Source organism: Miscanthus floridulus, chromosome 1, assembly GCF_019320115.1.
Source record: "Miscanthus floridulus cultivar M001 chromosome 1, ASM1932011v1, whole genome shotgun sequence".
NCBI classification, from domain to species: domain Eukaryota; kingdom Viridiplantae; phylum Streptophyta; class Magnoliopsida; order Poales; family Poaceae; genus Miscanthus; species Miscanthus floridulus.
The window spans coordinates 201,459,967-201,477,539 of record NC_089580.1 but is presented as its reverse complement, the minus strand read 5'-3'; the positions used below and the strand labels follow the sequence as shown (position 1 = coordinate 201,477,539).

At 43.4% G+C, this 17,573-nt stretch overlaps 1 long non-coding RNA gene across 1 annotated transcript; it reads left to right on the top strand.

Moving 5' to 3' along the window:
* Nucleotides 1-14,794: 14,794 nt before the first annotated feature.
* LOC136509340 (uncharacterized) lies at nucleotides 14,795-15,813 on the top strand. The gene is made up of 3 exons (XR_010772317.1): nucleotides 14,795-14,932; nucleotides 15,400-15,608; nucleotides 15,717-15,813. It is a non-coding gene; the product is annotated as an uncharacterized lncRNA (long non-coding RNA).
* Nucleotides 15,814-17,573: the final 1,760 nt, after the last annotated feature.

Sequence of the window (17,573 nt, the reverse complement as noted above, 5' to 3'; positions counted from 1 at the left end):
AATTCTTGGGCATTGACTGCCTGCGTGCGTGCGAGCCAGCGAGCAGCAATTGCGCGCACGGGCCGTGAGTCCGCGGGCGACACGGCACACGGCTCCGACCAAGCGCCAGCCCGTGCGGCGGTCGGCTCCGGACTTCCGGTTCATAGCTCGATGTCCGCGGCGCCGCACGTCGAGATCGTGACCGTCTCGTGCGCGCCGTCCTGGACAACCGTTCGTCGTCCCGCTCGTGCAATCAGCAGCGTGCACTTTTCCGTGTGCCAGTGATGCAGCTAGCCACGGCACGGTCGCGCGCGGCCAAGAGCTAGCTAGCGTGTACTGGTTCTCCCCGGAAAGAGCAAACAAACAAGGCCTGCTTTCGTGAACAGTGCCTCTGCCGACTGGTCCGGCCGTGCGACGCATGCGGCTGCTCTGGCTCGGCTGCGTGCGACGACGACGCGAGCGTGCGTGCGGCCGTTTCTGGGCCGCTCGGCTCCGGGCCCCGCCCACGAGACCACCGCTGGCACTGGGAATATGGTCAACTCCGTTCCTCCTCCACCGAATCTGCATGTGGAAATCGTTAGGTCCACCTGACCGATGCCTCGCCGCGATCACATGTTTGGTAGGAGCACCATGCGTTGCATGATGAATGAGTTTCCATGCACGGTGCATGCTAAGCGCTCTCTCTGCCGCTGAGCTTCGCCAATCATGTTCTACTCACTCAATTCTAAATTAAGAGACGTTTTGGTTTTTCTAAATTCATAACTTTTACTACACATGTAGATATAGGGGGTGTTTAGGACTACTTCGCTCCACGTTTTCAGCTCTGCTCCACGGTTTTTAGCCAAACGGTTTTAGCTCCACACAGTTTGTTCGAGCAAAAAGGGTGGAGTTATGAGAGCACCTAAAGCGGTGCTCCACGAACTCCAGTTTTTTGTGGAGCTGCTCCACGGTAGAGTTTGCGGAGTAGTTCCAAACACGCTCATAACTATGTCTAGATATATAATGAAAACTATTATATTAAGAAATATCAAAACATCTTATAATTTGTAATTTAAAATTGAGGGAGTATGTATGTACCAGGAGGCAACGCCTGTTTTTGCTTCATCCCCTTTTGTTTTAATTTGACTAATCATTTGACTTGTACTAATAAGGATATGGTTGATCTAAATAACTACTCCCTCCATTCCAAATTAGTATAAGACATTTTTTAGATACATTGTTTTTGTCAAACATTTAGATATATACTATGTCTATATATATATTAAAATAAAAAAAATGTATCTAGAAAAAGCTAAAATGTCTTATAATTTGGAACGAATTGAGCAATTGTTAGCTGCCAACAAGCAAACCAGCTAATAGATTTTTTACTGACGTTACTATTAGCTGAATCTCCAGCAAATAGTTAGTACTCTGATTAGATTGACTAAAATGTGTTATTAGCAGCTAAAAATTCTCTAACTAAGACAAACACCTCAACTTATAGTTTATTTTAAACAATCCAACCGCCCAGTTTATGAAAGCCATTAGCTGACTCCCTCTGGCTACCATAACTTATAGAAAGTTTAGCTAATCCAAACGGACCTTTGGAGTAGTTCGGCCATTTTGATAGCGTTCCTCACACTCACTATTTATTTCCTCATAGAGCGCACAAACGTCCGACTATAGTGCATGGGCGTCTTTGTAGTTCCTCACCTGATTGAACACATATTTGCAAAGACCTCTAAAGATGGTGTTTCGAGCCTTTGTGTTCCATTTTTCGTAATTAACCTCATCGCCTTGTAGGTGTGTAGCATCCCGAGGTTTTGGAAAGCCTTGTGAGGCGGCTCTAAGTATTCCAACATCTAGAGCTTCTATATACGCCTCCATGCGAATTTTCCAATATAGAAAATCATCCCCTGAAAGATAGGAGGAGGTCCATCCCCTTGAGACATCTTTCTCTAGCCGATTAAGCCTAAATACGTGAGCACGAGGCTCTGATACCAATTGAAAAGATCAAGATGCCCAAGATGGGGTGAATTGGGCTAATTCGAAATTTCTTTGTAATAATTAAATTCTACGGTTAGCCCAATTAACCCCTCGTGCCTATAAAGTGTTTCTATTGATCTACCACATAAAAGTTTAGCAACCTATATTTCAATCCTACTCTAACATGGCAATTCTATGAATGTAAATGACAAGAATTAAATTGCTCAAAGTAAATGCACAAAGTAAAGAGAGAAGGAGGAACGCGGCGATGTTTTGCCGAGGTATCGGAGAGTCGCCACTCTCCACTAGTTCTCGTTGGAGCACCCGTGCAAGGGTGTAGCTCCCCCTTGATCCGCGTAAGGATCAAGTACTCTCTACGGGTTGATTCTTTGACACTCCATCACGGTGAATCACCCACAATCGCTCACAACTTGAGTTGGGTCATCCACAAGCTCTGTCGGATGATCATCAAGTTTCCAATCACCACCAAGCTGTCTAGGTGATGGTGATCACCAAGAGTAACAAGCACGAACTCTTACTTGACCCCGACAAGACTAATGAGAAGGGTGGATGCACACTTTGCTACTCTTGCTTTCACTAATGAGGGCTCTCTTTGGGATTCTCAAATTTCAATTACCTCACTAGGACCTTGCTCTTCTTGGCACTCTCAATGGTGTTTCTTAGCTGTTGGAATAAGCAAAAGTACCCCCACACACGAATGGAGGAAGTATTTATAACCATGGCTGAAAAATGAATCGTTATGTGCCTCTACGAGGTGATCAAACGCTCTAGTCATATTGACCGGACGCTCCGGTCATGTTGACCGGACACTCCGGTCAGTTCTCCCTGAACTCCAGTGTTTAAGTTGTGACCGGACGCGTCCAGTCATGATTTTTCTTCTCTGGAACCTTACTGGAGTCGACCGAACGCTGGGACTCAGCGTTCGGTCACTTCACCTCTCAGAGTCTAGTCGCATCAGATGATTCTACCATGATCAAATAAACTGACTGGACTCTGCGCCAGCGTCCGGTCAGTATTTGACCCTCCATTCACTTTCAACTCTCGATTATATGTGAATAAAGTTTGCTCTAATAGATCTTAGGGCTTTTTAGGAGCTACCTAGTGCTAGATTTAGCAAGTGTGCACCATACCTAACTCATTAGACTCACCTAGGTCAAGCTACCTATCCATACCTCCCTTAATAGTATAGCCAAAGGAAAAACAAAGTTCTAAACTACTCTAAGTGTCTCTTCAACTCCAATCGACACTTAGAACTAGTCCATCCTTAACTTTGTCATCCGTCCTTTGAAAACCAAAACAATTTCCATCGTAGGGGCATGACCACCATGATAGCCCAATCGATCTTCATTACCGTGACCTAACTTAATTGCCTCTGCAAAACACACGTTAGTCACAGTAATCACGTATTGTCATTAATCACCGAAACCCAACTAGGGGCCTAGATGCTTTCACTGACACAATCAGTTCGCCTCCACCATCAAAGGGAGTAACTCCCGTGATTATGTGGATTAAGTGGCAAAAGACTGGTCGCGCCCGTCTGCCTCGCCACGCCACGGCCACGTGCATGGCCTGGCCTGCGCCCGTGCCCACGGCCATGGATCGGCCGGCGGTGGTGGCGCGCACACGCGTGTGGCACGCCTTTGTTCTTTTCTCAGCTTCTCAATTTAGATGAATAATTTCCAACCATATAAGCTAAGTCAATATTCAGTCAAAATCCCGTATGGTATTAAACCATACAACGCTTAATGTTACGTATCATAGAGTTTTATTTGATTTATTAAATATTATATGGGCCAAGCCCATATTATATCAACAATCCCCACCAAACTCTAGGGCTTGTAACAAAATAGTGTCATAACCATATTTCTTTTATATACCAGTGTTTCGATGGAGACTGTTAAGTTGAACATCCATCTAGAGCAATTGTTTCACTCAGTCACAACTAAACAATGGACTAAACCTTGAATTGCCAGTTTTGTGTGAGGTGAATGTCACTAAAGTCCTTAGCTGATACTTGGCTGCACAAGGTATCCCCTCTATTTAAAGCATATAAGTCATACTCCAGTGCCTTCATGAGTATTTAGAGATCTCCCAAATCTCATAGATTGTGACCAGCAGCCTGACTCATATAGGTGTGCTCCTCAAAAGATGTTCTATAGGACAACATCTTTGCTTTAGCAAGCCACTTGGAACACATTAAGGTAAAAACCAACCTGTCTTATAGATAGGAAAGATATGCATCAGAAATAAGTCTTACTAAGGATCTTTCCTCATAATTTACTACTAGCTTGTTTCACCATTCTACTTCACGGGATCTCCGATCACATAGAACAGGTTACCACTATAATAAATTTCAAGTGGATCTCAAATCCATCTCTCTCGATGCACTTTCTATCACATTGCGTGACAGACCCTTAGTGAACCGATCTGCTAGATTGTTAGACGTGTGAACATAGTTCAACACTATTACTCTAGAGTTTCTCAATTTTCTGACAGATTTTAATCGTCTCTTAACATGCCTTGTGGAGTTCATGTTGTCCTTAGAACTATTAACCTTTGTAATCACAGTCTGTTATCGTAGTTCATAGAAATAGCCACGGTATGGGTTTTTCAACAACCAGTAAATCCATAAGGAGATCATGAAGCCACTCGGCCTCAGAGCCAGCAATGTCTAATGCTATAAGTTCTGCTTTCATTGTAGACTTCATTAAGATAGTCTGCTTGCAAGACTTCCAGGAAACAGCGCCACCTCCAAGCGAAAACACATATCCACTTGTGGCGTAAAGCTCATCAGCATCAGATATCCAGTTGGCATCACTAAAAGACTTTGTAGTCCTCTATCTCTTACTTTTTCTTGTGACTATAGTGTCGTCCTCCTCAGGATTTTGCATATAGGGTTCCTCAGTTTGTTCTATAGGAATAAAATTTTCATACTCGTGAGGAATTATAAATTTATGACTAGTCATGCTAGGTGCATTTTTCATGGGAAACTCATTCTCAAAAAATATAGCGTCTTTAGATTCCATGATTGTATCAACAGCCATCTCAGGAACACTAAAATTTATAATTAAAAATCTATAACCCACGCTGTGAATAGCATAACCAAAAAAGAGACAATCAACAGTCTTTGGTCCAAGCTTTCGCTTTTTGTTTATTGGCACATTCACCTTTGCCAAACAACTCCAAGTTCGCGGGTAAGGGAGATTTAATCTCTTCTTCTCCCATTCCTCGAATGGTGTAATTTCTTTGTTCTTTGTGGCACTCTATTCAGGACATGGCATGCTGTCAATATAGCCTCACCCCACCATTCCTTAGATAGTCCCATAGTCTCTAACATGACATTTACCAAATCAGTTAGAGTGCGGTTCTTTCTCTCTACAATCCCATTGGACTGTGGTGAGTATGGTGGTGTCCTCTCATGAATAATTTCATGCACCGCGCAAAACTCAGAAAAATCGTTTGAGAAATATTCTCCCTCGTGATCGGACCGTAAACGCTTGATTTTCTTCTCAAGTTGATTTTCTACCTCAGCTTTATAGACTTTAAAATAATGCAACGCTTCATATTTAGTTTTTAATAAATACACGTAGCAAAAACTAGTACAATCATCTATAAATATCATAAAGTATCGTATACCGTGTTTAGTCAATTCGCCATTCATTTCACATAAATCAGAATGAACGAGTTCTAATGGTGCCAAGTTCCTCGCCTCAGCAGCCTTGTGAGGCTTGCGCGGTTGCTTCAATTGCACACACACCTAGCACTTAGAATCTTTGACTAAGTTAAATTTCATGATTAAATTCAGATTTGCAAGTTGCGTGAGACAACCAAAATTAATGTGACAAAGTCACGAATGACATATATTCGACTCATCCAAAATATTAACATTGTTCACCACTTTATTACACACATCATCAATAAAAGATAAGCGGAACAAGCCTCCGCAATCATAACCTTTTCCAACAAATATTCCATGTCTCGACACAACACACTTATTGGACTCAAGCACAATTTTAAAGCCATCACGACACATTTGAGAAGCGCTAACAAGATTTTTCTTGATGGAGGAGACATGCTGCACGTACTTTAATAGCACCGTCTTCCCCCGAAGTAAACTTTAGAACGACCGTACTAACATCAAGAACACACGCATGCAAACCATTTCCCATCAGCAAGGCTCTAGTTCTGTCGGCCTGATACGAAGTAAACAAAGAAACATCAGCACACACATGAATATTAACACCGCTGTCCATCCACCACTCAGGTGAAAGACAAATTGAAAGAACAAAATGTAATGAATTACCATACCCAGATGTTCCTCCTGCAGTCTCGCTAGTCACTACGTTTGCAGATTTCTTTTCTTGCTTATATTTGCAGTCAGGGCACGCACTTACCTAATGCTCACCACTCTTGCAAACAAAGCAACCTCCACCTTTCTTGTTGTTTTTCTTCTTGAACTGTGTAGTTTGCTTAGGCTTTGCATTGTTATTCTCTTGCATGTTCTTCTTCTTTTTATTACGAGATGCAAATAAGTTTTTCTTCTACACCATATTGGCGGCAGAAGACTCAACTCCTTTTCCACTATTGTCTTTTGCTCTCACCCTCTTCTCAACATCAAGAGATCCAATAAGCTTAGCCACGCTAAACTCTTGTCTCTTGTGTTTTAGAGAAGTAGCAAAGTTCCTCCAAGAAAGTGCTAGCTTAGCGATTATACCGCTGGCCATAAACTTGTCGGGCAACAAACATGGGAAATGTTCTAGTTCCTTTGCAAGCGCCTGTATCTCATGAGCCTGTTTGACCACAGAACGGGTTTCAACTATTTTGTAGTCATACAACTGCTCCATAAGGTACAACTCACTGCCAGCATCAGAAACTCCAAACTTTACCTCAAGAGCATCCCATAACTTTTTGCTTGATGTGCAAGAAATATAGTTTTTCTCATACTTGGGATGAAGTGCACTGATCATGGCACCTCAAAATAGATTATCGGCAGCCAAGAACTTTTTTTCCTCCTTAGGAGTAAACTGTTCAGGCTTCCCCTATCCGGCGTAATAGCAGTTCTTCCCAGTCAACCACAATACCATCTTGGCACGCCATGTCATGAAATTCTTGCCATTAAAATTATTTGGCTTCAAAGCAGCAGCAAAACCACTGATAGAAAATTGCCTAACATTAGGTTTTTGGATTGTTAGAAATTTAGGCATTTTCATTATCAGTTTAATCCAGAAAATTGACATCAGCAGGTTTGTGATGGCATATATGTGCATGTGTATATCTCTAACGAACGCTACAACATGCAGAGATGACATACAGATAAATATAGTAAAAGCGAAGATTATAGTAATCAGAAAGATTAAACTGCACCCAGTGGAGGGTCCAATGCCGAGGGCATCGGAGGCTCCACTCGCACTAGTCGACATAGTGCGTTGCTCGAAGTCACGAACCACAGTCGATGTAGGACGATGTTCGCAGTGTAGTCCCATGAACGGATCACCAGAAAGAAGACGCCTTGCTGTTCCATAGACAATCACTGGGAAGAAGATGGGTTCCAAGAGCGATCACCACCAGGAAGAGATGAGCAGTCGCTGAACGCTCCCCAAAAACCTAACTGAGACTGAACCTAATGATCTTTCTCCTGCTGGCAAGCATCGATACCTGTCTCCTAAGGAATTGATCTTATCTTTCATATACTAGGATAATAACCCTGAAGGACTATAATTGGAAGGAATTAGCACTCACCATAAGCAACCGTAGAGAAGGAAAATGAGTGGCCTTAGACGGAGGAAAGAAAGAGGTAAAGATACTAGCTTTTCAGAATTACTGATTCTGGCTTGCCCAAGAGGTCAGATGCTAATAAAGGTTATGGATAGTGAATAACTACTTAGGAATAGGCAAATACTCCGGATAGATAGGCAAGAACTATTCCTTATCCATAGTTAAATATAGCTTACGCATAGTTTACTACATCTCCAAAAGAGAACAAAGATAACTACTTAGACTGGCGCTATCAACTACTTGAACTCTAGTACAGTATAAATGGAAGAAGTAACTACTTATGATTATGACATACCTCTTTCAGTAGCATCTACTACTTCTGAAATTGGACTTTACTTGAGGTGGCAAACATGATTTAGGAAACTAAAGGATAGTTATTGATAGTATAATACTCTAGAAAGGGAATATGCGCAGAGAAAAGGGTTTTTCTTTCACCCAAGGCTTTCCTTAGATGACTAACTTTACTTTTCTTACTTAGACACTGGTGAAACTGCCTTTCCTAAGCTTTTTTTGAGAAACTCTAACTAGTCTTTTTTTCAAGGTATCTCCGTAAGGCATCCTATCTATTACTACTGGTATTGTAAGAACTGCTAAGCCCTTTAGATCTATATCTATCTTACTATCGAAAAGTGCTTCTACTCCTAATAAGCAAATTTGCTATTTTTGTATGATTCCTTCCATGCTCAAGGGCTATTGGGCATTCTCCTAACAGTACTAGGGTATTTAATATAATGATATAAGTATTAGGATTAAGACTAAAAAGAATACCATTCATACCGAACTATCCTAAATAAGGTGGATTGGCTAAGGAGGCGGAAGTTCCCAGAGAATAGGTCCCGGTCAATCCCAATCCCTCATTCTGAGAATAGTGATAAAAGCAGTTACTTTATTGTCTTAATGTTGGAAAAATAGATCCTATCCTTCAAAAATTCCATAAGATAAAGCCTGCCAGTTGTAGTTCCCGGTGGATATGGATAGTAGTCTAATTCTTGGCCCGCGTTGCCAACTTTGATTCTCGTAGCCCTTTTTCTAGATTGGATCCTCACTTTACTTTGGTCGTAGATAAAGAAGAGAACTTGTCGATTGGTCAAGCGATTCTAGATTCTTCTTCATTTGCAGCAAAGAAATAGCTGCCCAAAGGGGATCATTGAGCCGGTTACTGGTGGCTAAGAGCCTTTCGTTTTCCATACAAAAAAGCTTTCGTTGAGACAAAGCAGGCAGGGCAACTAAACCCAAGATGGAAGTAGTTCACCCCTTTCCTTTCTATGTAGACGTCAGGATTATATAAATCCTTTTTTATATAAATCATAGCCCTCGTGAGGGAATCAATCATGGTCAGATGAAGTCCCCATGCTGCTTTTCAAAATAAGGAAGAAATGCATACAGGAAGGATGGGCTCTAGGTCACTCTCTTCACCGACGCTTCGAAGCTTACACCTTTAACTCATCAAAGCAAACATACTGAATGTTGAATCTCGATCGATGTCAGAAACCAACCATAGAAAGAGAGGTCGAAGCACCTGATCACTCGTTCAGCTCGTTTTTCGCTTGTGCCTGTATGAATTGCATAAGTCATTGTGTTTTGGCGGTGGAGAAATACAGAAGTAAACAATGTGTTAGTATTTAGTTGTGCGAAGCGTTGTTGACAAGACTTACTCAACTCACACCTGCCTCCGGTGACAACTGCCACTCTCTTATGAATGGGAGGGTAGAGTACCAAGACATAGGGATTAGCCAGCGAAGGCGGTTTATTTAGTACCAAATATACGTATTTTGAATTCTTTTCAGTCAGGATAGTTCAAAGGCACGAGAGATAAGGAAAACTGAAAAGCTTCTCAAACCAGAGTAGGAATTCGATCAATCGCTATCAATGCCAGGAGGCAGATCAAGATTCATGGGAATGAGAACCTTTTTCAAGAAGAGTCAAGCGAGGGATATGATAGATGAATAGGTTTAAGCCTTTATCCGCTTTTAGGGATTCATTTACAATTTCTAAGGCTTTGTTTTTCTCCGGCAAGCTGCTAGGGAAGCATTTATTCCCAAGCGATAGGGCTTATAGTTCAGATTGATGCCTTAGTCACCCTGGAAGATAGAACTAATAATGGAAAAATATATTCTTAAGAACTCCAACAGTAAGTTGATCAGTTACTATCGGTAGGGACGGGAGACAAAACTATCACTGATGAGAAAGTGATAAGAAGCCCGAAAGCAATTCTTACACAAGATACGATGATAGGAAGGGAGTTCGATCAGGAATGGAACCGAAGAATATGAAATTGGCTCTCGACCCAGGCCTTGCTTTGTTTACCTGTCCTATTGTATCGAATAAGGTTTCCTAGCCTAGCCCATCACGGTGTCTGCTACCGAAAGAGAGAATAGGTCTAAGGGCAACATCTACTCGTTCATCGCTTGCCTCACCTCGAAAGAGGCATGGCTTCTCTCTTCACTCACTCGCCTATTCGCCTGCTTCAATAGCATGGAAGAAGGTATTCTAAGAGCATAGTTTCACATATACATGGGGTTCTTTCCATTCTCTTGATCAATAATTCACTTATAGAAAGTAGAAAGACTCTTATTTCGAAGATCCATATCTAATCCCACTTCGTTCATAGCGACCGCACTTCCCATGTGTGCTCTACTCTTCACTCTTGCTCACCTCTCTTCTTCAACAAGGATTTGCCATTCCTATCTGTTTTTCAAGGTAAAAGAAGGAGCCGGCCAAATCAAATGGGGCTGCTGTTCCTAATTGTTTCATAGCTTTTGTGCGTATTGTAGGGTTCGTACGTCTATAAAATGTAGTCCTCTATGGCTATTCGTAAATCGTGGGAAAAGGTATGTGTATACTTAAATTGAATTGATCGTCCCTATTTCGGGTATAGAAGTGTGTTCAGTCTCCTTTCTCTTTTCGGGAGCAGAGCTAAAAAAGATGGATAGTAACGATCGCGTAAAGGAGGGCCCGCTTACTAATACGGAGAGGGTTCCGCATGAAAAAGACAATCCTAAACTTCTTCATTTTGTTGGTTTTTCTGAGGTCTTTTCTTTTCTATTTTTTTGAACATGAACAGAAGTAGCGTAGGACACCCAATCCTCGATCAAACCTCTACTTCAATGAACCATGTCGCGTTCTTTATCTTTCTCACTCCTCGTTTTGTTGGAAAACCCACGCCCAATATCATATTGACTCTCTCTCGTCCAATAAGAGTTTCTGAGAGTTACTTTATTCAAATTCTCTCCTTTCCAAAGCTCCACAAGGCTGACAAAAAGAGTAATAGGACAACAAGCAATCTTGCTTTCATTTATTTTGAGTTATTTCTTTGTTGAGATGGAAATCGACATTCTTTTGAAAAGGGCTAGGTAGTTTGCACGTAGGTTTCTTCATGAAAGGTAAAAAATAGACTTTGATTTCATCATCAACATGACTAGTCGTTCGTTTGAAGCCTTAAGAAACCGGCAGAGAAAGCGGCAGTTTTTTTTCCGAATGACCTGATTTCGAGAATCGACTAACCAACAAATCTGTAGCCCAGGTGATTCGCTCCCTTCCTCTCGCCAAACCAAAATGGGATGAATCTTCTCATGCAGCTTTTTTCTTATTCAGGGCGCTGCGAAGCCAATTTCCATCAAGGCAAGGGGGTAAATAAAATAAGGGGAAGAGGAGTTGTCACGATAGAAAAGAGAAATGACTATAAGGAACCAACGATTCTCTCTTCTTAAACAACCTATATACTCCACACTTAACCAACATTTTATAGATTATCCAACCCCGAGCAATCTTAGTTATAGGTGGGGGTTCGGTTCGTTAGTTGATATTTGTTTAGTCATTCAGATAGTGACTGGTGTTTTTTAGCTATGCATTACACACCTCATGTGGGTCTGGCTTTCAACAGCGTAGAACACATTATGAGAGATGTTGAAGGGGGCCGGGTGCAGGACGATGTTCGCAGTGCAGTCCTATGAACGGATCACTAGGAAGAAGACACCTTGTTGTTCCACAGACAATCATCGGAAAGAAGACGGGTTCCAAGAGCGATCACCACCAGGAAGAGATGAGAAGTCACGGAACGCTCCCAAAAACCTAATCGCCGCACACCCCGTGTAAGGTTCTCAAGCGGGCGAGAGTTCCGGAGGCACCTGCTCTCCTGCTGCTCCGTGCGCGCAGAGGTACGGGACGGGGAAGCCAGAAGGCTGCTGAGATGTGGTTTCTCTCGGGAGCGGTTGTCGAAGACTCAGATATGGACTGAAGGAGGACTCGGATATATGGGTGCGACGGGAATGGAGAGGGGCAGCGGAGAATCCGAGGAGACGGAGAATCGAAAGTGGAAAGGACGGTAACTGACGCAATCAGTTCGCCTAACTCCCGTGATTATATGGATTAAGTGGCAAAAGATTAGCCACGCCTGCCCGTTTGCCTCGCCACGGCCACGTCCCGCGCCCACGGCCCGGCCAGCGGCGGCGGCGCGCGCGTGTGACACACCTTTGTCCTTTTCTCAGCTTTTTAATTTAGATGAATAATTTCCAACCATATAAATTGAGTCAACGTTCAGTCAAAATCACATATAATATTAAATCATACAACGCTTAATATTACGTATCATAGAGTTTTATTTAATTTATTAAATATTATATGGGTCAAGTCTATATTATATCCAACACCAGCTACTGCTATGTAGACACAGGTGTGTAGTGTGTCATATGATACGCGCGCTTTGCGCTGTAGCATGCAGAATTGCAGATAGTAGAGTGACCACTGCATCTCCACGCTCGCGCTCATCGCTGCCGTGCCGATGCCGATGCCGATGCAGGTGCAGGTGCAGCAGAGGCGACGACGACGCTCGCTGGTCCAGGGCTCAGCCGCACCCATGACCACCAGCGATAGACAGATATGCCTTGTTTAGTTGGGTGAATTTTGAAAATCCGGCTACTGTAGCACTTTTGTTTTTATTTGACAATTAGTATTCAATCATGGACTAATTATGCTCAAAACGTTCGTCTCGTGATTTCCAACCAAACCGTGCAATTAGCTTTTTTTTATCTACATTTAATGTTCCATATACGTATCGCAAGATTCGATGTGATAGCTAATATAACATTTTTTGAAAAAACTTTTTGAAACTAGACAAGGCAGATGATGGCCTTTGACCCCGTCGCCGTTCGCCACGAAGTAGAGATGATGGCCTTTGACCCCGCCGCCGTTCGCCGACGTGGGTGCCGCTGCCCGGCCAGCAGGCAGCCCAGCTCGTCGCAGTCGTCGGGGCGGAACGCGGCGGCGACATGCCGACATGGAAGCAAGCCATCCCCATAGCATCCGGCTTGCAGTGCAACTCTGGTGATGGATGAGACGAGACACGCAGACGAGGCGACGAAGGCATGGGATATGTGCCTGCTGGCTTGCTTGCTTGCTAGTACTCGTACGACACATGGATGTGTTGTGCGTACGATACGATACGATCCGTTCCGTACCGCATCCTGCGACGCCCAATGCCCAATGGGTTGTTCGTCTGTGACGACCAGCCTACGGTTGAGCAAGCTAGGGTTCAGACTAGCTAGCTCGATTAAGCCCTTGTTTAGTTCGTGAAAAGTTTACTCAAAAAGTGCTACAGTATCTATTACATTGAATCTTATGATACGTGTATGGAGCATTAAATGTAGACGAAAAACTAATTGTACAGTTTGGTTGGAAATCGCGAGACGAACGTTTTGAGTCTAATTAGTCCATGATTGAACACTAATTGCTAAATAAAAACGAAAGTGCTACCGTAGCTAAATTTCCAACTTTCCACCAACTAAACATGGACTAATTTCTGCGTGTAGCGGTTACTCCACGGGCTAAAAATTTCCATCATATCGAATATTTAGATACAAGCATAAAATATTAAATATAAACTAATTACAAAACTAATTACACAACTTGTGACTAATTTACGAGACGAATCTTTTAAGTCTAATTAGTCCATAATTTGACAACGTGGTGCTACAGTAAACATGTGCTAATGACAGATTAATTAGGCTTAAAAATTCGTCTCGCAAATTAGCCTCCATCTATGTAATTGGTTTTATAATTAATCTATATTTAATGCCCATTATTAGTATCTAAATATTTGATGTGATATGAATTTTATAAGCGACAAATAACTCAACGCCCTAATTTCTCGACAGACCGACCACAGTACTCCTACTCAGATCAGCTGATCAGTGACAGGAGGAGGATCCGATCGATTCCAGATCGTTCACGAGCGTAAATTCTGCTCTGCGCTTCGTACTTTCACGCTTCCGGCCACAAGCCAGCCGGCTGTGCCGTTCGGCTGGTCACGAAAGCCGTTTGTTCGGATTTCTTTTTTTTTTTAATTTAAAACAGTATTTTTTCTCACAATAATTCAGCTAGAATAACAACCACTACGCCAGATTCTCACACTAGGAGCGGGAGCATTTTTACTGTAGGGAGATCTGAGTTGGGGGTCCCCCTACAGTGGGTGTCCTCAGGCCCTAGCAGCCCAGCCGCCCCTACAGATGGCACTGTAGGGGCGGCTGGTAACCTGAGCCGCCCCTACAGTTGGGGCTGATATGTAGGGGCGGCTCAATCACCAGCCGCCCCTACCGTGCCATCTATAAAAAAGAAAAATAAAATAAAAAAGGACAAAAACAACTTTAAATTTAGCCCATTCCACGTATTCAGCCCACAACCACTCAGCCCGAACAGAAGGATGCCTCTATCTTGGCCGTTTGATCAAAATTCGACGGTGCAAACGAGACGCAGTTCAAACCCTAACCCGCCCCACCGTTACAAAATTTCCCAATCTCTCTCATTCCCACCGTCGCCGCCCAGTCTCTCTCTCGTTTCTCTTCGTCGCGTAGTCCTCTTGCTTTTCGTTCTCGCCGCCGCCGCCGCCACCCACACACTCTCTTGCTTCCACACCACCTGCGACCTGCCCTGCCCGCCTCCGCGTCGACCTCCCTACACGCACTACGCGCATCTGTGCGGCGTGCAGCAAGCCGGGCAGCCAGCGGCAGAGGCGAGGGTGTGAGATGACACGAGGGCGCGGCACCTCCGGCGGTGGCGTGGGGCCTGGAGCCCGGATCGACTCAGGGCGCGTCCCCTCCGGCTGCGGCGCGGCCAGGGACCTCTTTCGGTGGCGGCGCTCATCCCAGGAGCTTGTGACGGCGGCGACTACGGTGGATCCAGACTTCATTACAGAAAAGTATGTTAAGCTCTGATTTCATTTACTCCATATCCAAACTGACAGTGACGTCTTAGTGCGGTGCGGCAACAGTTAAAAGTAATAGATTTGTAGTTACATGATAGCAGCTAGCTAGTGATCTTGATCTGCAGATGATTTATTGATTGTTTAACCCATGGAGACAGTAGTTTTGCTAAGCAGGAAGTCAATATATATCTCTGTTTAACCCAAACAAATGAATATACTCATGTAATTTAACAACGTAGGATGATCAGTTTTCTTCAGCATTTCATAGCAGCACGCCTTTAAGCAGTGTTCCTTGCAACTGGCTTCTTTGGGATGAAATTGGCTGCAGCAAGTATGAGTCAATTTATGATTCTAGCAGTAACTTCATTCCTCTCAAGTCTCAACTAATTGGAGACCTCTTTATAATGCTGCCAACGTAGTTCTCTCATGAAGCTTACATATTCCCACACATTTGGCCATAGTTATGGAATATATGCCGGTGGTGGTGAGCTATTTGAAAGGGTCTGCAATGCTGGAAGATTTAGTGAGGATGAGGTATATCAGCTTTACTACATGGGAGTCTTTCATATTGCCTAAGATATGTACTTCTAATGACAGTTATTTGTTCTCCTCTTAGTCAAGATTCTTCTTCCAACAACTGATTTCAGGAGTTAGCTATTGTCATTCAATGGTATATAGTTCTCTCCAACTAACGTGTGATTAGTTATTGCAAATTATAAACTTCAGTAAGCAGCTTGCCGATAAATGAACACTATAAATTATACTATGTTTTTTTCAGTCCTTTGTGTTGCACTCTCAACCAAAATCAACTGTCAGGACACCAGCTTACATTGCTCCAGAGGTCCATGCTGTTGTACAAATTGGCTCAAAACCCCTCTAATATCTAACACTTGCTAGAAAGGAATATGATGGAAAGGTGATTCTTGTCTTTGCTAGTTCTTGTTTCCTATCTTATTTCCTAACACTATGATGTAATGATGGACTTTTGTGAATTATGACTTGTGATGTTGTTCTAAATAATGGTCTTGTGTTTGTGGATGTATATATGTATATTTGTGGCGGTCAGATTCAAATTTGAATTATATATATATATGTGTGTGTGGTCAGATTTGAATTTGAATTATTATTTTTTTTGCTGAAAAAACTACTGTATGGGTGGTTCTTGATTGAACCGCCCTTACAAATACACATAGCAGGGGCGGCTGGTGATACAGCCGCCCTTACAGAAGTCCACTATAGGGGCGGTTGATATTACCAGTCACCCCTACAAAGGGCACTGTAGGGGCGGCTGAAAACACCAGCCGCCCCTACAGAGGGCACTGTAGGGCGGCCAGAAAACCGCCCCTACAGAGGCACCCTCTATAGGAACACCTTAGGAAGGGCGCCTGGCGCAGCCGTCCCTACAGAGACTCTAGAGCCGCACCTACAGTTAACTTCTGTAGTAGTGAACGACACCCATCAGCGCTCCGAAATGCTCAGAGACATACAATGCATGCACTACTCCTGCAGTTGCTATGCTACTGGGCTACTCCCTCCGTCAAAACACAATTCTAGCTTTGAATCTGAACACGTTGGACAAGGTAACAACGACACTCATCAGCGCTGCGAAATGCTCAGAGACCGACAATGCATGCACTACTCCTGCGGTTGCTATGCTACTGGGCTACTTCCTCTGTCTACAACAAAACACAATTCTAACCTAACCTAGACACGCGTCGTGTTCAGATTTCAAACTAGAATTGCGTTTTTTTAGACGAAGGGAGTAGATAGCCGGAGTACCTAATGCATGCGCCCACAGAGACCTATCAACCTGGTGCCCTGCGCCTCTCGATCGATCCACCTTGTTCAGTACAGCTCCATTGATATGTGATGCCCCCTGCTGTCGCTATTCACCCTGTTTGCTTCATCTTTTCTGTGACTTATAAGTCGGCTGATACTATTATTTTATTGTGAGAGAAAAACACTATATCATGAACATAGCTGATACGATCAAGATAACTGCCTGAGTACTCACTCGCTTCGGCTTCGACATCGGTCGCCACTCGCCCTACCAGGTTTCCATAGATCGTGCAAAAACTAATCCTCGCGCCCGGTGCTCGATGACAGAAAAGCTAGCTTACCCCATGAACCGATGCTGTGATTAGAAAAGTGATTTAGCGTGATGTTATACTGAGCCCTTGTTTAGTTGTAGGAATTTGGATTTTGGGGCTACTGTAGCACGTTCGTTTTTATTTGGCAAATAGTGTTCAAACATGGACTAATTAGGCTCAAAACGTTCGTCTCGCAATTTCCCACTAAACTGTGCAATTAGTTTTTCTTTTCGTCTATATTTAATGGTCCATACACGGGCCGCAAACATTCGATGTGATAAGTAAACTTTTTAGAAGTTGGGGTGAAACTAAACAAGGCTGAGCTCATCACGACGCAATACTACTGCTAATCATCGATGGCTTTGAGGCGAAGAAAACAGATAAGGCGGGCCGGGCGCGGGTCAGAGGCTCACAGCATGAAAGCGAACGAGCAGTTTGTGGTACGGACTCCGATAAGGTCGTGGTCAAACTTGAGAGAGAGAGAGAGCAAGTGCAGCTGAGAGCATGCATGGCCGGCCGACAATCTCGGCAGGGCAGAAACACAC